The sequence below is a fragment of the Sinocyclocheilus rhinocerous genome, unplaced genomic scaffold, assembly GCF_001515625.1.
Source record: "Sinocyclocheilus rhinocerous isolate Xijiao unplaced genomic scaffold, SAMN03320098_v1.1 scaffold8, whole genome shotgun sequence".
NCBI classification, from domain to species: Eukaryota; Metazoa; Chordata; class Actinopteri; order Cypriniformes; family Cyprinidae; genus Sinocyclocheilus; species Sinocyclocheilus rhinocerous.
Genome location: NW_015666800.1, coordinates 1,890,783 through 1,907,801, shown reverse-complemented (window position 1 = coordinate 1,907,801; position 17,019 = coordinate 1,890,783). Strand labels below are relative to the sequence as shown.

Sequence of the window (17,019 nt, the reverse complement as noted above, 5' to 3'; positions counted from 1 at the left end):
ACAAAGCTCCTTTATGATTTTTCTTTCCTGTGGGAAAACATTAGCAAATCAGCCAGAAAATGTTTAGAAAGAACTTGAGTAAATGTAAACCAATGGTTTATTTCTCAAACTGAAGTTATTGAATTGCCATGTTGTCTGTAGGAAGTCATGTTTTTATGCTCTGGCATGTGTTTATTGATTTTGGCAAGCTCTCGTTTGTTGTTCTGTATCCCAATATAACCTATGCGAACAAAATTGCACAATTCAGGATTCCACCTGGTCAGCCAGGCCTGATGACTCCTTCTTGGGGAGTGTGTCTGAAGTTTATAAGACATGCCCACATCTTGGCTGCTATTGCAGGTGTTACTTACTGCCCCATATCATCACTTACCAGCTGCACAGACGGCAGGCAAAAACAAAGCCCGACTTTTGACTGTGTAGTGTGTGTGTGTAATATATATATTTGTATTTATTTAACTCTCTCAAGTTTTTTCTTCAGCTTTAACAGCCAAATGCTACATATTTATCTAAGCAGCTGAGCGTGTAGTGTGCTGGCACTTAACACACGCTTGCAACTGCTCTTGCCCTGAACTTATGAAATAATGTACTGTCCTATTTTGTTTCTGTCTTATCTATGCCTTCATCGGGAACAACTGAAAATGCCAATGGAGATTACTGGGAGGGTGTGCATACTACACTATTGTTATTAATACATTTATTCAGCAAGGATGCATTAAATTGATCAAAAGTGACAAATAAATGCTGTTATTTTTAACTTATTAACATATTAAATCATCAAATTGGTATGAGTTCTGAAGGATCATGTGACACTAAAGACGAGTAATGACTGCTGAAAATTCAGATTTGCCATCATAGGAATAAATTACATTTTAAAATATATTAGAATAGAAAAGTTACTTTAAATTGTAATACAATGTTTTAAAAAATCACAGTATACAACTATATTACATTACAATGACATTACACTATTACATTACTATATTTTTGATGAAATAAATGCTTGGTGAGCTTTCAAATCAATTGTTAAAAGGAAAAAAGGCTTCAGAGCAGATTTTAACACACACACACACACACACACACAAATAACTGAGATTTGCAAATATACTACCAAATTATCAGAGCTTCCACATTAATTTGATGATTTACTGTACACACTCAAAAACAAAAAAGTGCAAAAGCTATCATTGGGGCGGGACCTTTTCAAAAAGTGCTAATATTTACCATTTAGATATTATGTAGACTTTAGATATTAGTATGTACCTTTAAGGTACCAATATGTACCCTTTAGGGTTAAATAAGGTACAAAGGTGTAAGTTTTGTAAGGGTACTGCCCCAGTAACAACTTATGTACCTTTTATTCTGAGAGTGAATGTCAACCGGTCTCTCATTATCTTTATTTCTCTTTAGGAATTTCAGGAGAAACATTTAAGTCAGTTTTAATAATGTTTGAACAACAAAATGTTCCTCTGGGACAAGGAGCATCTACACTGTGTGAGAGGAGATCTGAAGATTTTCTGCCCACATGAGTTTGTGGATGAGCTAATCAAGCTGACAACCCACAAAGTGAGTTCACAGGACTGAATCTGTGATATCAAAGAACTTTATTGAGAGAGTGATTGCAAGTTTCCTGTGACTCAGCTCAAGCTAGTTGGTAGGTAGCTCACACAAGGCGACTTAAAGGGGTCATATGATGCTGCTAAAAAGAACATTATTTTTTTGTAAAAATCGACGCGTTTCAAAAAGGCGGGGCATAGAGGAGAAACAATAATGTACAGTATGTGGAAAATAATGTGTTTTTTTAACTTTAAACCGCATAAACACATTTCATTACACCAAATACACAAAATAATGTTCTTTTTAGCAGCATCATATGACCCCTTTAACATTTAATTATTGCAGGTTTGCGTCATATTCTGAGTTTTCCATTTTCCATTTTCCATTTTGAGGAATACTGAATCTGTGTTGTTTTTTTTGTGTGAGTGAGATGAATTAATGCATATTCATATTTATTTTGAACTACAGTAACATCTTCTGATTTCTGTCACCATGGCAACACCAGAGCTGTCAATCAATAAATTGGAAAAAAGAAAGTAACTTGCGTTACTTATTTGAAAAAGTAACTCAGATATTCTCTTGTAAATTAAAAAGTAATGCGTTACTTTACTAGTTACTTGAAAAAAAGTAATCTGATTACGTAACTTACGTTACTTGTAATATATTACCCCCAACACTGGTTGTGTAAGTGGTGAATCTGAGATAATGATGAAATGACTGGAAATGAACCTGTGGGGAAATCCCTGGCATGGCTATGAGGATTCAAATAATTAATTAATAAAAATGGAACAACCCAGAAAACATCACACAAAACAGGGAGAGTATTGTGTGTGGGAAAGTTACAAATAACTGCCTTTAGTACTCTGCATCCTTACCTTGATCGTGTATACAGATTTTTAGTTTAACCTTGCTGCACAGAGCCCTCTTGATAAAATAAAATAAATATTATTTTTTTTATTATTATTATTATTATTCATTAGCTTCAAATTATGTGTTTATCACCAGTTCATTTAAATAATGTATTTTTTATTCATTAATTTATTTATTATGATATACATAATATATGTCTGTATATCATGCAAGTGCAAATTATTTTCCATGTAGTCATTTGTGTTGTCCTACACAATGCTGTCACCTATTGGTGAACAAATGAAAGTTAATTTCAAGCTTGAAATTGTTTTAGCAATATGAGCAAGCATTTCAAGTCTTAATTTATTTTTATTAACTCATCTGCATCAGCTTGAATACATTAATTTACACATTTAATAGCAACATTTTTTTTCAATTTAAAGTCTAAATCCTGTTAAATAAAAAAAATTGTTCATAGGTATAATTACAAAAAAAGTGTAGAATAGTTCTGTGAATAGAACTGTGCTTCTGAATCACATTTATGCACATACAATACACTTGCAACATTCGAAAGAATAATTAAATCTTCAGAAACAATACAGATTCTGATAACGCACTTTCATAACATGCTTCTTTCCTACATCTGTCTTCTCATTGAGAACACTAAATATAGGCACTCCACTGGCTCAACATCCACAGTAACATTATTCTACTTACTTCACCCATCATATCAAAGAATAAAATCAAGAACTTCTCAGTACACGTTTGGCCTAAGCCTATAAATTTACAGTATATGTTTTCATTAGTTGTGCATTACCAGAAGAATATGTGTGTTAATTAATCATAGTCCATAACAGCATCTACTACTTGTCAAAGGCAAATTATCTCACAAATTTAGTCTCCTCCATGCCATTCTCTCTTGACAACAGTGGCACATAAATAAAAATACACCTATTGCACTTCCAAATCAGAGTTCCTGTATTGGCTGAAGTAAAAGATCCAACATTGACTGTACTACCCTGATGTAACCGGCTCGTCTTGAGTAACGTGTTAGACGTGAGCGCTACCGAAAATGAACCGAAAATGACTATCAACATAATACAGTTGTATTAACAATATGCAGAGTCCCCCATATATATTAACTCTGGTACTTCTACTGAACTGATGATGAAGCAGCTTGTTTTTAAAGGTTTATTATTATTAAAAAAGAACCTATGGTTAAAATAGATTATTTTAATAAATTAAAATAATTATCCGTGGTAATGTGATAACGTTTTAAGAACTAGCTTTATGATCCTGAATAAAAACAGTAACAAAAAAATAAAAACAATAAAAACAAAAGTTGTTGAGAGAAAAAAAAGTTAAAATCATAGGCTACATAATAAAATAAAATAAGAATTATTTGGTCTGTTTACGTTACATCTTTTAGAATTATAATTAAACATCATAGCCTAGGCCTACCCCAACCAGTTGTGAAATTCTATAGAAAAATACATTTATCAAACAAGTTGCTCTCAGTGACCTCCACACAGACTAAGATCGTCCCCTCCAGACTAAGAGTGTAATCTCATCTTTCCTGGGATGAATTACTGCACTATTTTGCGCTATTCAAATGTTAGTTCCACCAATAATGCCCCATACTATCCTCTCACAGGAGAGACAAGGTGAGAAACAGGTGGATGTAGAGTATACAAACAACTTCTTTACTTCCAAGGTTTATGCACTAAAAAATAGGAATAAATCTTTTCTTTCCAGACTTGCTGTAGAACTTCAACCTACAGGAGAAGTGTCTGAGTATATGGCAACCATTGCCTATGCATTGCTGAGGAAGGGAAAAGAAGGGCGCCATAAGGTCGACTCTGTGAAAATTGTTCTCAAGGCTGAGGGTAAGTCCTCAAACAATTTTAATGATATTACTTATTTCTTATTTTATTTCTAACAGTGGTGTTGAACATTTATCGTTATGCTTTAAGATCCATAAAATCAAATGTTTTGTGGCTTTTATGTCTTAGAGGTCATATGTTCTATATATACTAGCTTTAAATGTTGTCAAAAGTTTTTTTTAGCCGATATTAGGAAGTTTTTTTGTAAGAAATTAATACTTTTATTCAGCAAAAGTGTCAGTAAAGATATTTATAATCTTACAAAAGATATCTATTTCTAATAAATTCTAATAAATGCTTTTCACAAAAATATTAAGCAAATGTTTCTTGAGCACCAAATAATTGTAATAATATTTCACAATATTACAGTTCTTACTGTATTTTTGATCAAATAAATGCAGCTTTAGTGAGCATAAGAAACTTCTTTCAAAAAATTTTTTTTTTTTTACCAGACCCAATTTTTAACGGTTGTGTACATGCATTAAAAATTTGCCATTTCTACCTTTTGGAAATGGAGTAAAGGTAACGTTTCATCTTGCACTACACAGATTTTGTCCAATCAAATCCATCTGCAAGTAGCAAATCATTGTTCATGGCTGTGATGTAACTAAAATTGGCTATTTAAAGGATTAGTTAACTTCCAGAATAAAAATTTCCTGCATTGAAACTGCAATTTGGACCTTCAGCCCGTTGGCCACCATTGAAGTCCATTATATGGAGAAAAATCCTGGAATGTTTTCCTCAAAAACCTTAATTTCTTTGCGACTGAAGAAAGAAAGACATGAACATCTTGAATGACATGTGGGTGAGTAAATTATCAGGAAATTTTTATTCTGGAAGTGAACTAGTCCTTTAGTGGAAAATATGTCAGGTCAGGAAATCATGTGCTTTTAAACTTATTTATTTGGTCAAGATTGCTTGCATTTCTGTAAATGGGAGTTGTCTAATGTGTAAGAATTTGAAATTGGTCTTAAAATAAGTTCCTCTAATTTTAAGGTGCTGAGCCAACTGAAGCCACAGCAGTTGTGAAATACAACCGCAATAAAAACATCCTCACCACCGACCTTCAGATCCCTGATTATGACCTTGAAGCTGGCATCAAATTGGCAGTTACAGATAGCAGTGCTAAAGGAAAAAAGATGCGTGGCATTACAATTGATGTAACTAACAAAGACATCCCACAGCTTTCCCTAGTTGGACATGCCAGGTAAAGTAAACATTTTTAAAAATATTTTTAAAAGAGTAAACACTCAATAGTGGGGAAAAATATCTAGGAGACTTTTATTTTAAAATGACAGACACTTTTATGGGCAGTCTCAGTTGTTAATCTAGGTATACAGTACATGTGTTTCTGATCAGGTTAGAGTCTATGAGGGATGGTCTGATTGAGCTTAAGTTGGCAGTGCCAGCACTACAGATGGACACCTCTGCCACTGCCACCCTAAAGAATAACAACGGGCTCATCCTGCAGCTTGAAACAGCCTTTAACATGCCAGAGACTACATCTGTGCAGAAAGCCGTCCTCAGATACGGTAATGAAGCACGCATAGTTAATGAAGCAAACTTTCCTGGAATGAATTTGTCATCATTGAATTTTTACCTAGTTTCTTGGTGATTTTGCAGATAATAACAAGGTTGAACTTGAAATGAAGTTAGACATAAACTCTGAAGTTGATCAACTTTTTCCAAATATGGAGGAATACCGTAGCCAGCTTCAGGCGAGTATTGATGATGTCCTTGACCAGAAAGTCACCAAGACTGACATGAAACTTCGTCACATTGTTTCAAAAGGGTTAGAGGTAAGTGCATGAAATCATGCTTGAGATTCGTCTAAATTACATGTCTTTTGCCATTTTCATTTACATTTTTGAATGGCCTTGTTGAAAATTACCATTTCATAATCTGACCTTTTGTTTATAGGCAGTGAATATTTGGCTGGATAAATTAGCGGCAGGCAGTACATTTGTGAACGTACAGAGGAGCAAGAGAAGCACACCAGAGCTCACTTTGCCATCTTTGCCAGAAAAATTATATCTTAAATCGTGAGTGATATTCTGAAAAAATTTTGTTACATTAAAAAAAAAAAATAAAAAAAAAACAATCATCAGATATAGGGGAGACCGGGTCTAGGTGTCACATGAAAACATTGTCCCAGGGCCTATATGTAGATGACTATTGGGGCATGTTGTCACAAAAGACAAGTTACATTAACATTTTATGTAATATAATGAAAATACAATGATGTGTGTTCAAAGTTTAGACTGGTAATCTTTATATACAGGTATAATATATACATTGATATTGACTATAAACTTTGCTCTCTTTTTTATGTTCAGTGATGCTTTGATGAGATACCAGTTCAACAAAGGCAGAATCTCCATTTCACTTCCTTTTCTCTTGGGAGGAAAGTCATCTGCTGAACTCAACATCCCTCCCACCCTCACACTCCCACAGATTCAAATTCCCCTTATTGGCCTGGATATTCCTGAGAACAACTACAAGATTCCATCATTCACAATTCCCAGAGCTTTGGACTTCTCCTTACCCATGTTAGGTGTTGCAGAAGTGTCTGTCAAGATGAACAGCAATTTTTATGACTTCGAGGGCTCTATCTTAGGGGGAAACAACACCGTTGATGTTCCTAGTTACATTGCTAAGTACAAAATGATGGCCAGCTGCCCCGTGACACATGTCATACAAAATTGAAGGTATTCAAGTCATCAAAAATCATATTAAGCTAATCTACAAAGATGATTGTCATAATGGCATCTTCAGTTTATTGGAATTCGTTTTACTTCGTTTACTGGAAACTTTGATGGATTTATCAGGATAGGTTCTCTCTATGCCAACTCCACCTTCAGCCAATCATATATATATACAATATGCTCAAAAGAGAAGGAAAAGGAGAGTCCACATTGAAGTTTGACTCCTCAATCATCCAGTGTCAGAATGTTATCAAAGGGTCTCATGTCAATGTAGAGCTGTCGCTTTTGTCCAAAACAAATGCGCAAAATGACATTCTGAAGCATGTGGCAGAGTTAAAGCACAAGAAAGGCCAGCTGTCTGAAAAAAAGTCAGATGGTAGTACGACGGCACTTGGAAAAGCTCTGCGCTGTAAAGCTGAATTTGATGTCACGAGTGAAGAAGCCAGACTGAAAGTTGAAACCCAGGCAGATGATGCAACACATCGTGCATACTCCCTCCTTACTGGATCCCTAAACAGTAATGGCCTTGAGATGAACATAGAAGGTTTGCTGAATTTCGAAGATGGACGTGGGACTCACAAAGGCACACTTACTTTTGGAGCAGATGGCTTGACCACCAGTTGCATGACAACTGTTGAGGGAAGCTCTTTGACTTTTGAGAATACCATCAATGCTGGTATTGATGGTGATGGAGCCTCTATGTCTGTTGTATCAAAAGGATCAGCACAGGATAACACAATTGAGCTCAGTGCGGAGGGTAAGATTTCACCCAAAGAAGCGTATCTAACCAGTGTTTTTAAAGGGAATGCCTTTGATGGAACTGTTAGAAACACCATGAACTTCGGTATTAATAAGCAAGGACTGAGTCTGTCTAATACCATGATGGGTACTTTACAGAAAATGAGATCGGAGTGCACTTATACCCTGACTGTAAATTTATGGACCTTAGCTTTTCGCTCCAAAACTGACAATTTAATCTGTGATGGAGCATCCTACAGCCACAGCATTAAGGTTAACATGAGGCCGTTTGTCACATCGTTAAGTGCAAAAAGCGAACTTGAGATGTTTGATTTTGGACTCAGTGGTGATGGCCACCTTAAGATGGAGCCATTTAAGATGTATGTAGCTGGAAGCCTCAGTGGAAAGTATGGGGAGGAGGATAACATTAAGCACACCTGTCAATTTTCTTACGCAGATCTGACTGGTACCATCAAGTGCGATACAACAGCAAAAGTTTTCGATTCCCATATAAGTAACAACTTTGACCTGGATTTTGCATGACTGTCTTCTGTTATGAACAGCAAGACACAAGTAAATTGCGAATCTTTACGTCTTGAAAATAACATTCGCACAATGGCCATGCCATTTAGCCTTACAATCGATGCCATTTTAAACAGTGATGGCACTGTGAATTTTTATGGAAAACACACTGGTCAGCTCTACAGTAAGTTCCTTTTCAAAGCTGGGCCGTTGGCCATTGCTAAGTCCCATGAATACAGAGCTTCTGCTGTACACATTTTGCCAAACGGAGAGTCAGCTGAAACGCACATTGAAAACAAGTTTGACAGCTTGCTGATACCTAATGAACTGTCTGTGGTGTGGACGTTTAAGTCGAAGCTAAATAATCACGTGTACAACCAAGATGTCAATATTTACAACAAAGAAAACGAGATGGGGGTCCCGCTCTATGGAGTGCTTCAAACTAATCTTTTGAACACAGAAACAAAATCTAGTGATATTCCATTAGACAATCAAAAGTTTAGTGCTTCAGGGTTTGTCAAGTATGATAAGAACAGTGACTGTCACATTATTTATTTTCCATTAATTGAAAGCTTCCCTGCTGCCTTTGAAAGAATGAAAAATGCAATTCTGCATAAATTCAAATCTCTCCAAAACTACCTCAGCAGTTTCGATATCAATGGTTTGATAGATAATTTTAGGCACAAGTTGGATGAACTCCCTCAAAAAGTGAATGACATCATAGTGGACATGGACCTAGAGAACAAAGTTAACATTGTAAAGGACCAGCTGATTTCCCTCATACATGACTACACTATATCAATAGATGACCTTGATGCATATGCTGAGAAATTTTTTCTGTCTTCAAAAAAGAATATTATTGATTATGCAACAAGCATTAGGGATCTGATGATTCAAATCAAAGATGGCATTGAGAGTGGATCATGGGCCTATTCTGTCTCTGACATTTTGTTGCAGATTGGAGATGAACTCAAAGATTTTGATGAAAAGTATGAAATAACCAAAACAATCATCAGAGGCATTGATGGTATTGAAGATATAATAAGACAGATCGATTTACAAAAGCTGCAGGACAGCAGTGCTGCTTGGTTGGAACAACTGGATTCAAAATATGAAATTAAAACCAAAGTTCAGGAAAAGGAAGATGGTTGAGACATTTGACATCAAGATGTTACTTGAGGGTCTAAGATACTATATAATCTCATTTGACTTGACTGAATATGTGGAAGAACTATCTGATCAAATTCCATATGAAGACATAGAGAGAGTGCTGAATTCTGCGAGTTTATAAAAGAGATGCAGGTGACTGTTGTTGATTATTTGGAGAAACTGAAAGATACAAGGATAGCCGAGGTTTGCAGGAATATAATAGATGTAATTGACACTACTGCATATAAAGACATAAAACTGAAGATCCAAGACATTATCGAGGATGTGAGGCAGAGAATCAGTGACATGGACGTCAGATATGAAATCTCGGTTTACTTGGAAAGAGCGAGTGGTGCTTACGTCAACATGATCGAATACATCTCATCACAGTTCACAAAACTCATTAATGAAATTAAGAAGATGGCTGAAAATAAGGAGCCCCTCAATCAAATAAGTCAAGCTGTGGAGGGAGTTCTCAATGCTCTAAAAATGGTAGAAATTGACGTACACACCTTTATTTTTCCATTCACAACTCTTGAGGTTCCTGCCTTTAAGATTAAAATGGCAAGGATACATGATATTACAGTTCCAGCAATGATAACAATACCAGAATTCACCATTCTGGACCTGTTCCGTTTTCCCTCCATCACAGTTGACTTTGATCAAATCAAACAGAGCATTATTGATTTCATTGACAAAGTTCGCCAGATAGAGATGCCAGAAGTGGATCCTGAGGCCATCTTCGGGGACTTACGAGCTCTTTATCTTTCCGACTTGCCTGATTTTACTTTCTCAGAGATCACTCTTTTAGAGATCAAATTCCCAGAGATCATTGTTCCAAAACTTAAACTGGAGAGTTTTGAGATCACCATGTTGCCCATTCCTGAAGTCAAAATCCCTGAAATTCCATTTAAACCAGCTTTTGGCAAACTTTATGGAGAATTCAAAGTAGATTCTCCTCATTATACATTGATGACGTCAGCAGCTCTTGAGAACACAACAAGAACACACAGATCTCCACAGTTTAAAGCTACTCTGAACTCAAAGGGAAAGTTTCCCAAAAATGAGAAAAATGGTTATTAGTAAGACCATGAAAGTCAGTCACATGGCCTTTGGAATTGACCATGAGGGTTCTGTCATCTTAAGTGGTCCTTCAGCCGAAGCAACAGCCAAGACAGCTGGCAAAGTCACCACTGATATATACACAGCTGATTTGATTAATAATGTAGTCATTGCTTTAAAGAATGGAATATCTGCAAATATGGACACAACTTACACCCATAATTTGAACATCCCCACCATAGATCTTTCCAGTCAGGCTTTAATAACTAAAACAGCAGAAGCTCGCTTTGAATCTGGGACAATATCTGTGACAGTTGGAACAGTGGGAAGTGGAAAGTGGTCTCCATCAAGTCCATCAAGGAACACCAAGTCCATTGATGACTATTCTGATGAAATTACACACAAGAGCAATTTGGAGTTCATTGTCAATGCTGGCACAGTAAATCTTAATTTTAAAGGAGAAACAAACAGCAGAAACCTTAAGATGAAGCATTCGGTTAACGCAGAGTCTGTCATTTTGAGCCACATCACCGTTGATGCCAGGGCTGAGACTGAGGCGCCCTTCATCAAGGGCAGTATTTTGACGCTGAAAGGAAAGGCTCAAATGAAGGATGTCCAAATGGAAATAGGAATTTCACATAATGCTGAGCTCATTGGAAAAGTGAGTGGAAGTATATCCAACGCATGTGAGTTCTTGGCTCAACCATTTGAGGTCACACTTGATTGCAGAAATAAAGGGAATTCTAAAATTCTCTTGCCCCTGAAGCTGACTGGAAAAATGTATCTCCAAGATGACTTTGGATTTACTTTGAACTCCAATAAACAAAATGCTTTTTGGGTAGGTCTGGCTTGCTTCAATCAGTACAAATACAGACACAACTTTACTTTTGGATAACAGTGAAAATGAAGCTGGAATCTATGCTTTTGTTGATGGTGAAGCCAATCTTGACTTCTTGACCGTTCCACTCAGTATCCCAGAAATTACAATCCCATATCTAGATATGAAAACACCTAACATCAAAGAGTTTTCTCTTTGGGAAGATTATGGTTTAAAAGATCTTCTGACCACTCCTCAACAATCATTTGACATTGATTTCAAGCTCTTGTATCAGAAAAACCCAGACAAACACACATTTGACCTAAACCTTGAGCCATTCTACAAAGCCTTCACTGAAAATGCCAAGATCTTGAGTTTGCATTTTGAACTCGGACGAGACCACATTTTGGATGCCCTCACCAATTCCTACAATGAAGCCAGAATTCAATATGAAAAGTACAAAATTGACGCATCAAATCAGCCGCCAATATATTTCACTGTTCCTGGATACACAATACATATACTAAACATTGAGGTTTCAGCCTTCCGAGCCGAACTGCCCACATTCAGTTATTTCATACCCAAGGAGGTAAGCACACCAAGCTTTAAAGTTCCTTTGATGGGGTTTTCAGTGCCATCATACACCCTTGTGCTTCCATCTTTGGAGCTACCAGTCTTGCATGTCCCTGAGACCCTTCGAGCATTGACCCTACCCACATTTACAATACCAGAAATTCAGAATAACATAATGATACCTGCATTTGGAAATATAACATATGATTTCTCAATCAAATCTTCTGTAATAACTCTGAATGCCAATGGTGGCCTGTATAATCAGTCTGATGTTGTGATAAGTTTGATGTCTCGTCAACATCTGTGTTCGATGTCCTCAAAGGTAAACTTGATGGCAGTACCACCATCAATAAAAGGAGAGGTCTGAAGATGGCCACAAGTCTGTCCTTGGTACATATGAGTGCTGAATGTAGTCATGAAAGCACTGTGAGCCTTACCAAGAGGAATATGGAAGCTTCCTTAACAAACTTAGCTAAAGTTAAGCTCCCAGTTTTTACGTTAGACCTAAATCAAGTGCTTCGTGGTAATACTAAGTCTAAACCAAATATAGCCTCTAACATCAAAGTTAGCTACACTTATAATTTACCCATAATCGAGATGCAAGGCACTGGAAGCATTGATCACAATTTTGCTCTCGAGGCACTGTCATCTTATTTCTCTTTGGAGATCACTTGGAAAGGAACAACAGATGCAACTATCACGGAAAGTGCAAATCTTGCTGGATCTTTGGATAATGAAGCAACTATTTATTTGAACGCCAATGGTCTTCGTTCCACACTGAAAACTGATCTAACCTCTAAGGTCTACCACCAAAAGATTGGTTCCTGGAATATGGACGTTACTAAGAAACTTGCTTTCGAGGCTTCTCTGCGGCGTGTTTATGCTACAATGACTTACACAAGCACCAATGCAGCTAGTATTGCATCGTTTTCAACAAACGGAAAGCAAAAAGTAAGGGTGACGCTTGAGTTTGTTCCACTGTCAACTTTGTCAGCTAATCTTGGCATTGATGTATCACAGCCGAGTAACCTCGGTCATGCTGGCATAGTGCAGAACGCAGATCTGTCCATCACTTCAGACAAGCAAAAATTACTTTGGAGTGGCAAGGAACAACTAGCAACACTGATCCATTCCTCTGATCTGACACTATAAAACGATCAGTCTGAAATCGGCATGGAAATGTCCAAATCCATTGAGGGGAATGTTGCATTCCTGAAGACCATCAAAATGCCAGTCTACCATAAGAGTCTATGGGACATATTTAAAATCGGTGAGGTGACCAGTACTGACCAATTGCAGTTCCTCAATGCTTCAACTGTTGTGATATACACCAAGAGCATGGAGGGAACACTATTTGCACTACCTACAAAATAGTTTGAAAATGGTATAACGTTTAATATTCCGCAAATGACAGTTAGAGTTCCTAATTGGTTTAAAGAACTTCTGCAAATGATTAGGGAGGTGGATATGCGATTTGAAGAGCCTGACCTGCCAGATTATATCTCAATACCACCAGTAATAACTGTTCCAGAGTTTACCGTACCTTTAACTACTCTCCATGTGCCATCCTTTGTCATTGATTTGACAAATCTACAAATCCCCTTTGATATCATTTTGCCTGGTTTACCAAAAGTGGAAATCCCTAGCATTAATGCAAAAACTAAATATCTGAAAGACAAAATGGCTCATTTGTTTGTCAGTTTGCCACAGTATGAAATCACCATCTCACCATTTACCCTTCCCAAAGCATTTGACATTTGCGACTATCCAATTAGTCTGGATGACTTCACAAAAACACTATATCATTTTGAATTGCCAAATGTTATCATCCAAGAACAAAAAATCGAAGTCCCAGAGATATCAATCCATCTTCCAGCTGGTGTGTTCCTTCCGACCTTTGGTTCCTTGTCGGCCACTGTCAAAATGTTTTCTCCAATTTATAACAATACATGGACTGGAAATATAGAAAACACGGAGTCAGGAATTGTTTGCACATTGAAGTCCACCTGCACTTCCACCATGTTTTCCTGGAGTATAACTTGGATGGTAAGCTTAAAAGACTTACACATTCATATGAGTATTTAATAGCACTTTATAATAACTTTAATTAACAAACATTATTATTAATTAATATTAATATTCTAGTTGTTCCATTTCACATTCCATTTTTAGTGATTGCCACCATCCTTCTTGAGAATGGACCTGTGGGTCTAGATGGAAAAAGTACCTATACCCATCGTGATGTGAATATAAACTGGAAGCATGATCTCCATCAGAATCTAAGGTAAGAACAACATATCACTTTCTCAAATCTACACATTTATACAGTCTCCTGTCTTCATTTCCTAATAATGTTTGATGTTTCTTCAGAATGAAACGGGATGAGTCTTCAGTTTCCAGGTAAACTCTTGAATTTCTGTTTTACATAGGCCTTGTTGTGCTTTACACATTGCAAAATTGCAATACTAATGTTATTGTGAATGTGTTTTTACTCCACAGTCCCTCATGACATACACTGGGCATTGATGTAACAAGCCAGACATTTGCTGACTTGAGCTTTCGTTATGCATCGCACAACAATGGAATCACATCCTCGATATCCTCACCAGCAGCCGGCTTCATCGGGTTCCAATTCACTAGGAGGTCACCATCTCAGTTTTATGCGAAACTGTTTAGCAGATATTTGGTAAGAGAGTGATTTTGTCAACAATTTGTACAGCTTATTAAAATATTCGAATAAAATGTCTGTATTGTTTATTCAGTCAACACCTGACAAGGACACAGACCTGATGAGTTTCAAGGTGAAACTTTGAAGAACTCTGAAAAGCTGAGCATTCAGATTGGCTATCATATCAATGGACTATCAAAGATGATAAATGGCCTTAAAGACAGACTTCCTTCCATCATAGCGTCTCTTCATAAGTTTATCAACCAGTACCACGTCGATCACCTTGGCATGGACTTGAACCATGCTGCCCTAAAGCTGAAGAACGCACTCTCCAATGGCATTGACAGAGCTTACCAAGAGATCCCGCGCATGACTGATGCTCTGCAGACCTCAGTCGAGCAGCTCAAACAACAGGGAAATAAGATGTGTAGGAGAATGCTGGAGAACTTACCCCAGATTGATCTCTATCCTCACCAGCAGCCGGCTTCATCGGGTTCCAATTCACTAGGAGGTCACCATCTCAGTTTTATGCGAAACTGTTTAGCAGATATTTGGTAAGAGAGTGATTTTGTCAACAATTTGTACAGCTTATTAAAATATTCGAATAAAATGTCTGTATTGTTTATTCAGTCAACACCTGACAAGGACACAGACCTGATGAGTTTCAAGGTGAAACTTTGAAGAACTCTGAAAAGCTGAGCATTCAGATTGGCTATCATATCAATGGACTATCAAAGATGATAAATGGCCTTAAAGACAGACTTCCTTCCATCATAGCGTCTCTTCATAAGTTTATCAACCAGTACCACGTCGATCACCTTGGCATGGACTTGAACCATGCTGCCCTAAAGCTGAAGAACGCACTCTCCAATGGCATTGACAGAGCTTACCAAGAGATCCCGCGGATGACTGTGTAGGAGAATGCTGGAGAACTTACCCCAGATTGATCTCCAAGAGTTGAGCAGGAGGTTCTCCATCAGCGCTAATGAAACATGCGGGTTCTTTTGGATGCTGCCATGAAGTTCCTGAGGGACACCAAATTCCACTTGCCAGGTCTGGAGGAGAAGCTTACCGGGCAGGAGTTGTACAATAGGATAAGGAAGTCCATTTCAAAAGCGATTGATAGAGCTACTACAAGGTTTTTTAGTCTCATAGAAGCCATTGCTGACACCGTTTCAGGTCACATTAACAAAATAGCATTTACTGTTCCTGGTACCACTAAGGTTATTAGTGGGAAGAACATTTTGAAGGATCTGAGGTCTGCCATGAAATCTGCAAAGGATCAGATAATGCCAGCGATAGAGGGATGGGAAAACCTCAAAGTGGAGAAGGTGTTCCAGGACCTGTTAAACTCTGTGAAGATTTACATCCAGAAGGCAGAAGAGTTCCTGAACTCTCTCAAGACCGAAAAACTGGAAGAAATTTCCTCTCACATCAGTGGCATTTACAGAGAGGCAGGGAACTTACAAGTGATGCAGAAGATACGTGAATGGATGCGGGAGCCTAAAAGAGGTTTGTCCAAGCTCAAAGACTTTAGCAAAATTAAAATCCAGGAATTGTACAATGAAATATCAATGGAGAAGCTCATCTCTAATCTAAATGATCTTCTCATGGTGATTGATTCGTATGTCAGTAGTCTGTTAAAGAGTTACATTGTGTTAATGAAGTCATTGCCATCGTATACAGAGCCATATGTACGGGTTTCAAACTAAAAGATGGATGTGGATATTCCTCTCCCTTTCTATTGGAAATCTTTTAGTGAATGGCCAAGCATGGCATAAACCTTTTATCTAAAATTCTGCATTAGAAACACTTTTTTGTCTCTAATTTTCTTCTGTCCATTATTGTGTTTCCTCAAATAGTGTTTTATGAATTTTGTATGTCATTTTAGTATTTAATTTAATTTAATTGTAGCAAATTAAAGTATAAATAATATACTTATGTAACGAAGGTCTGCCTTGGTGAACAATGTTTTGAGCTAATATGATTTTGGAAACTATTGTATTTAAAGAAATGTATAAATTAAAAAAGCTGCAAGACTACATAAATTGGAGTAAAAGCAGTGTAGGATGTGTTTACATAATCAGAGGACTTTGGAGTGCTTGTACATGCTTTTTAGTGAAATGTTGAAAGAATAACATTCCTCAGGTCATCAGATTGTGGGTTGTTGTTGCTGCAACAGATACAACAGATGACAAATTCTTAAAAATGTCCTTTATAGTTCTACAACATTATTAATATTACACCATTGGATTTGTGATAGTGTTTACAGCTTTTGGACAAAAGAGGGCGATGTCTTCATGACAACAAACGACTGCACGGCCGTGGACTTCATTTCTAGCACCTCATAAGACAATAAATGGGTAACCACCCATGCCATTTCACTCCACTCAGTGCATGGTCACACCAGTCTAATATAGTAGGTTACATTCCCACCATATACTGCCCCTGGTTACCTGGTGGGGAACAGTTCCCTCCTGCCGATATTTCATATAACCT

At 37.1% G+C, this 17,019-nt stretch overlaps 1 pseudogene; it reads left to right on the top strand.

The window, feature by feature from the left end:
- Nucleotides 1-16,301, top strand: part of LOC107733089 (apolipoprotein B-100-like) — a 34,250-nt pseudogene extending 17,949 nt beyond the window's left edge.
- The last annotated feature ends 718 nt before the right edge of the window (nucleotides 16,302-17,019 follow it).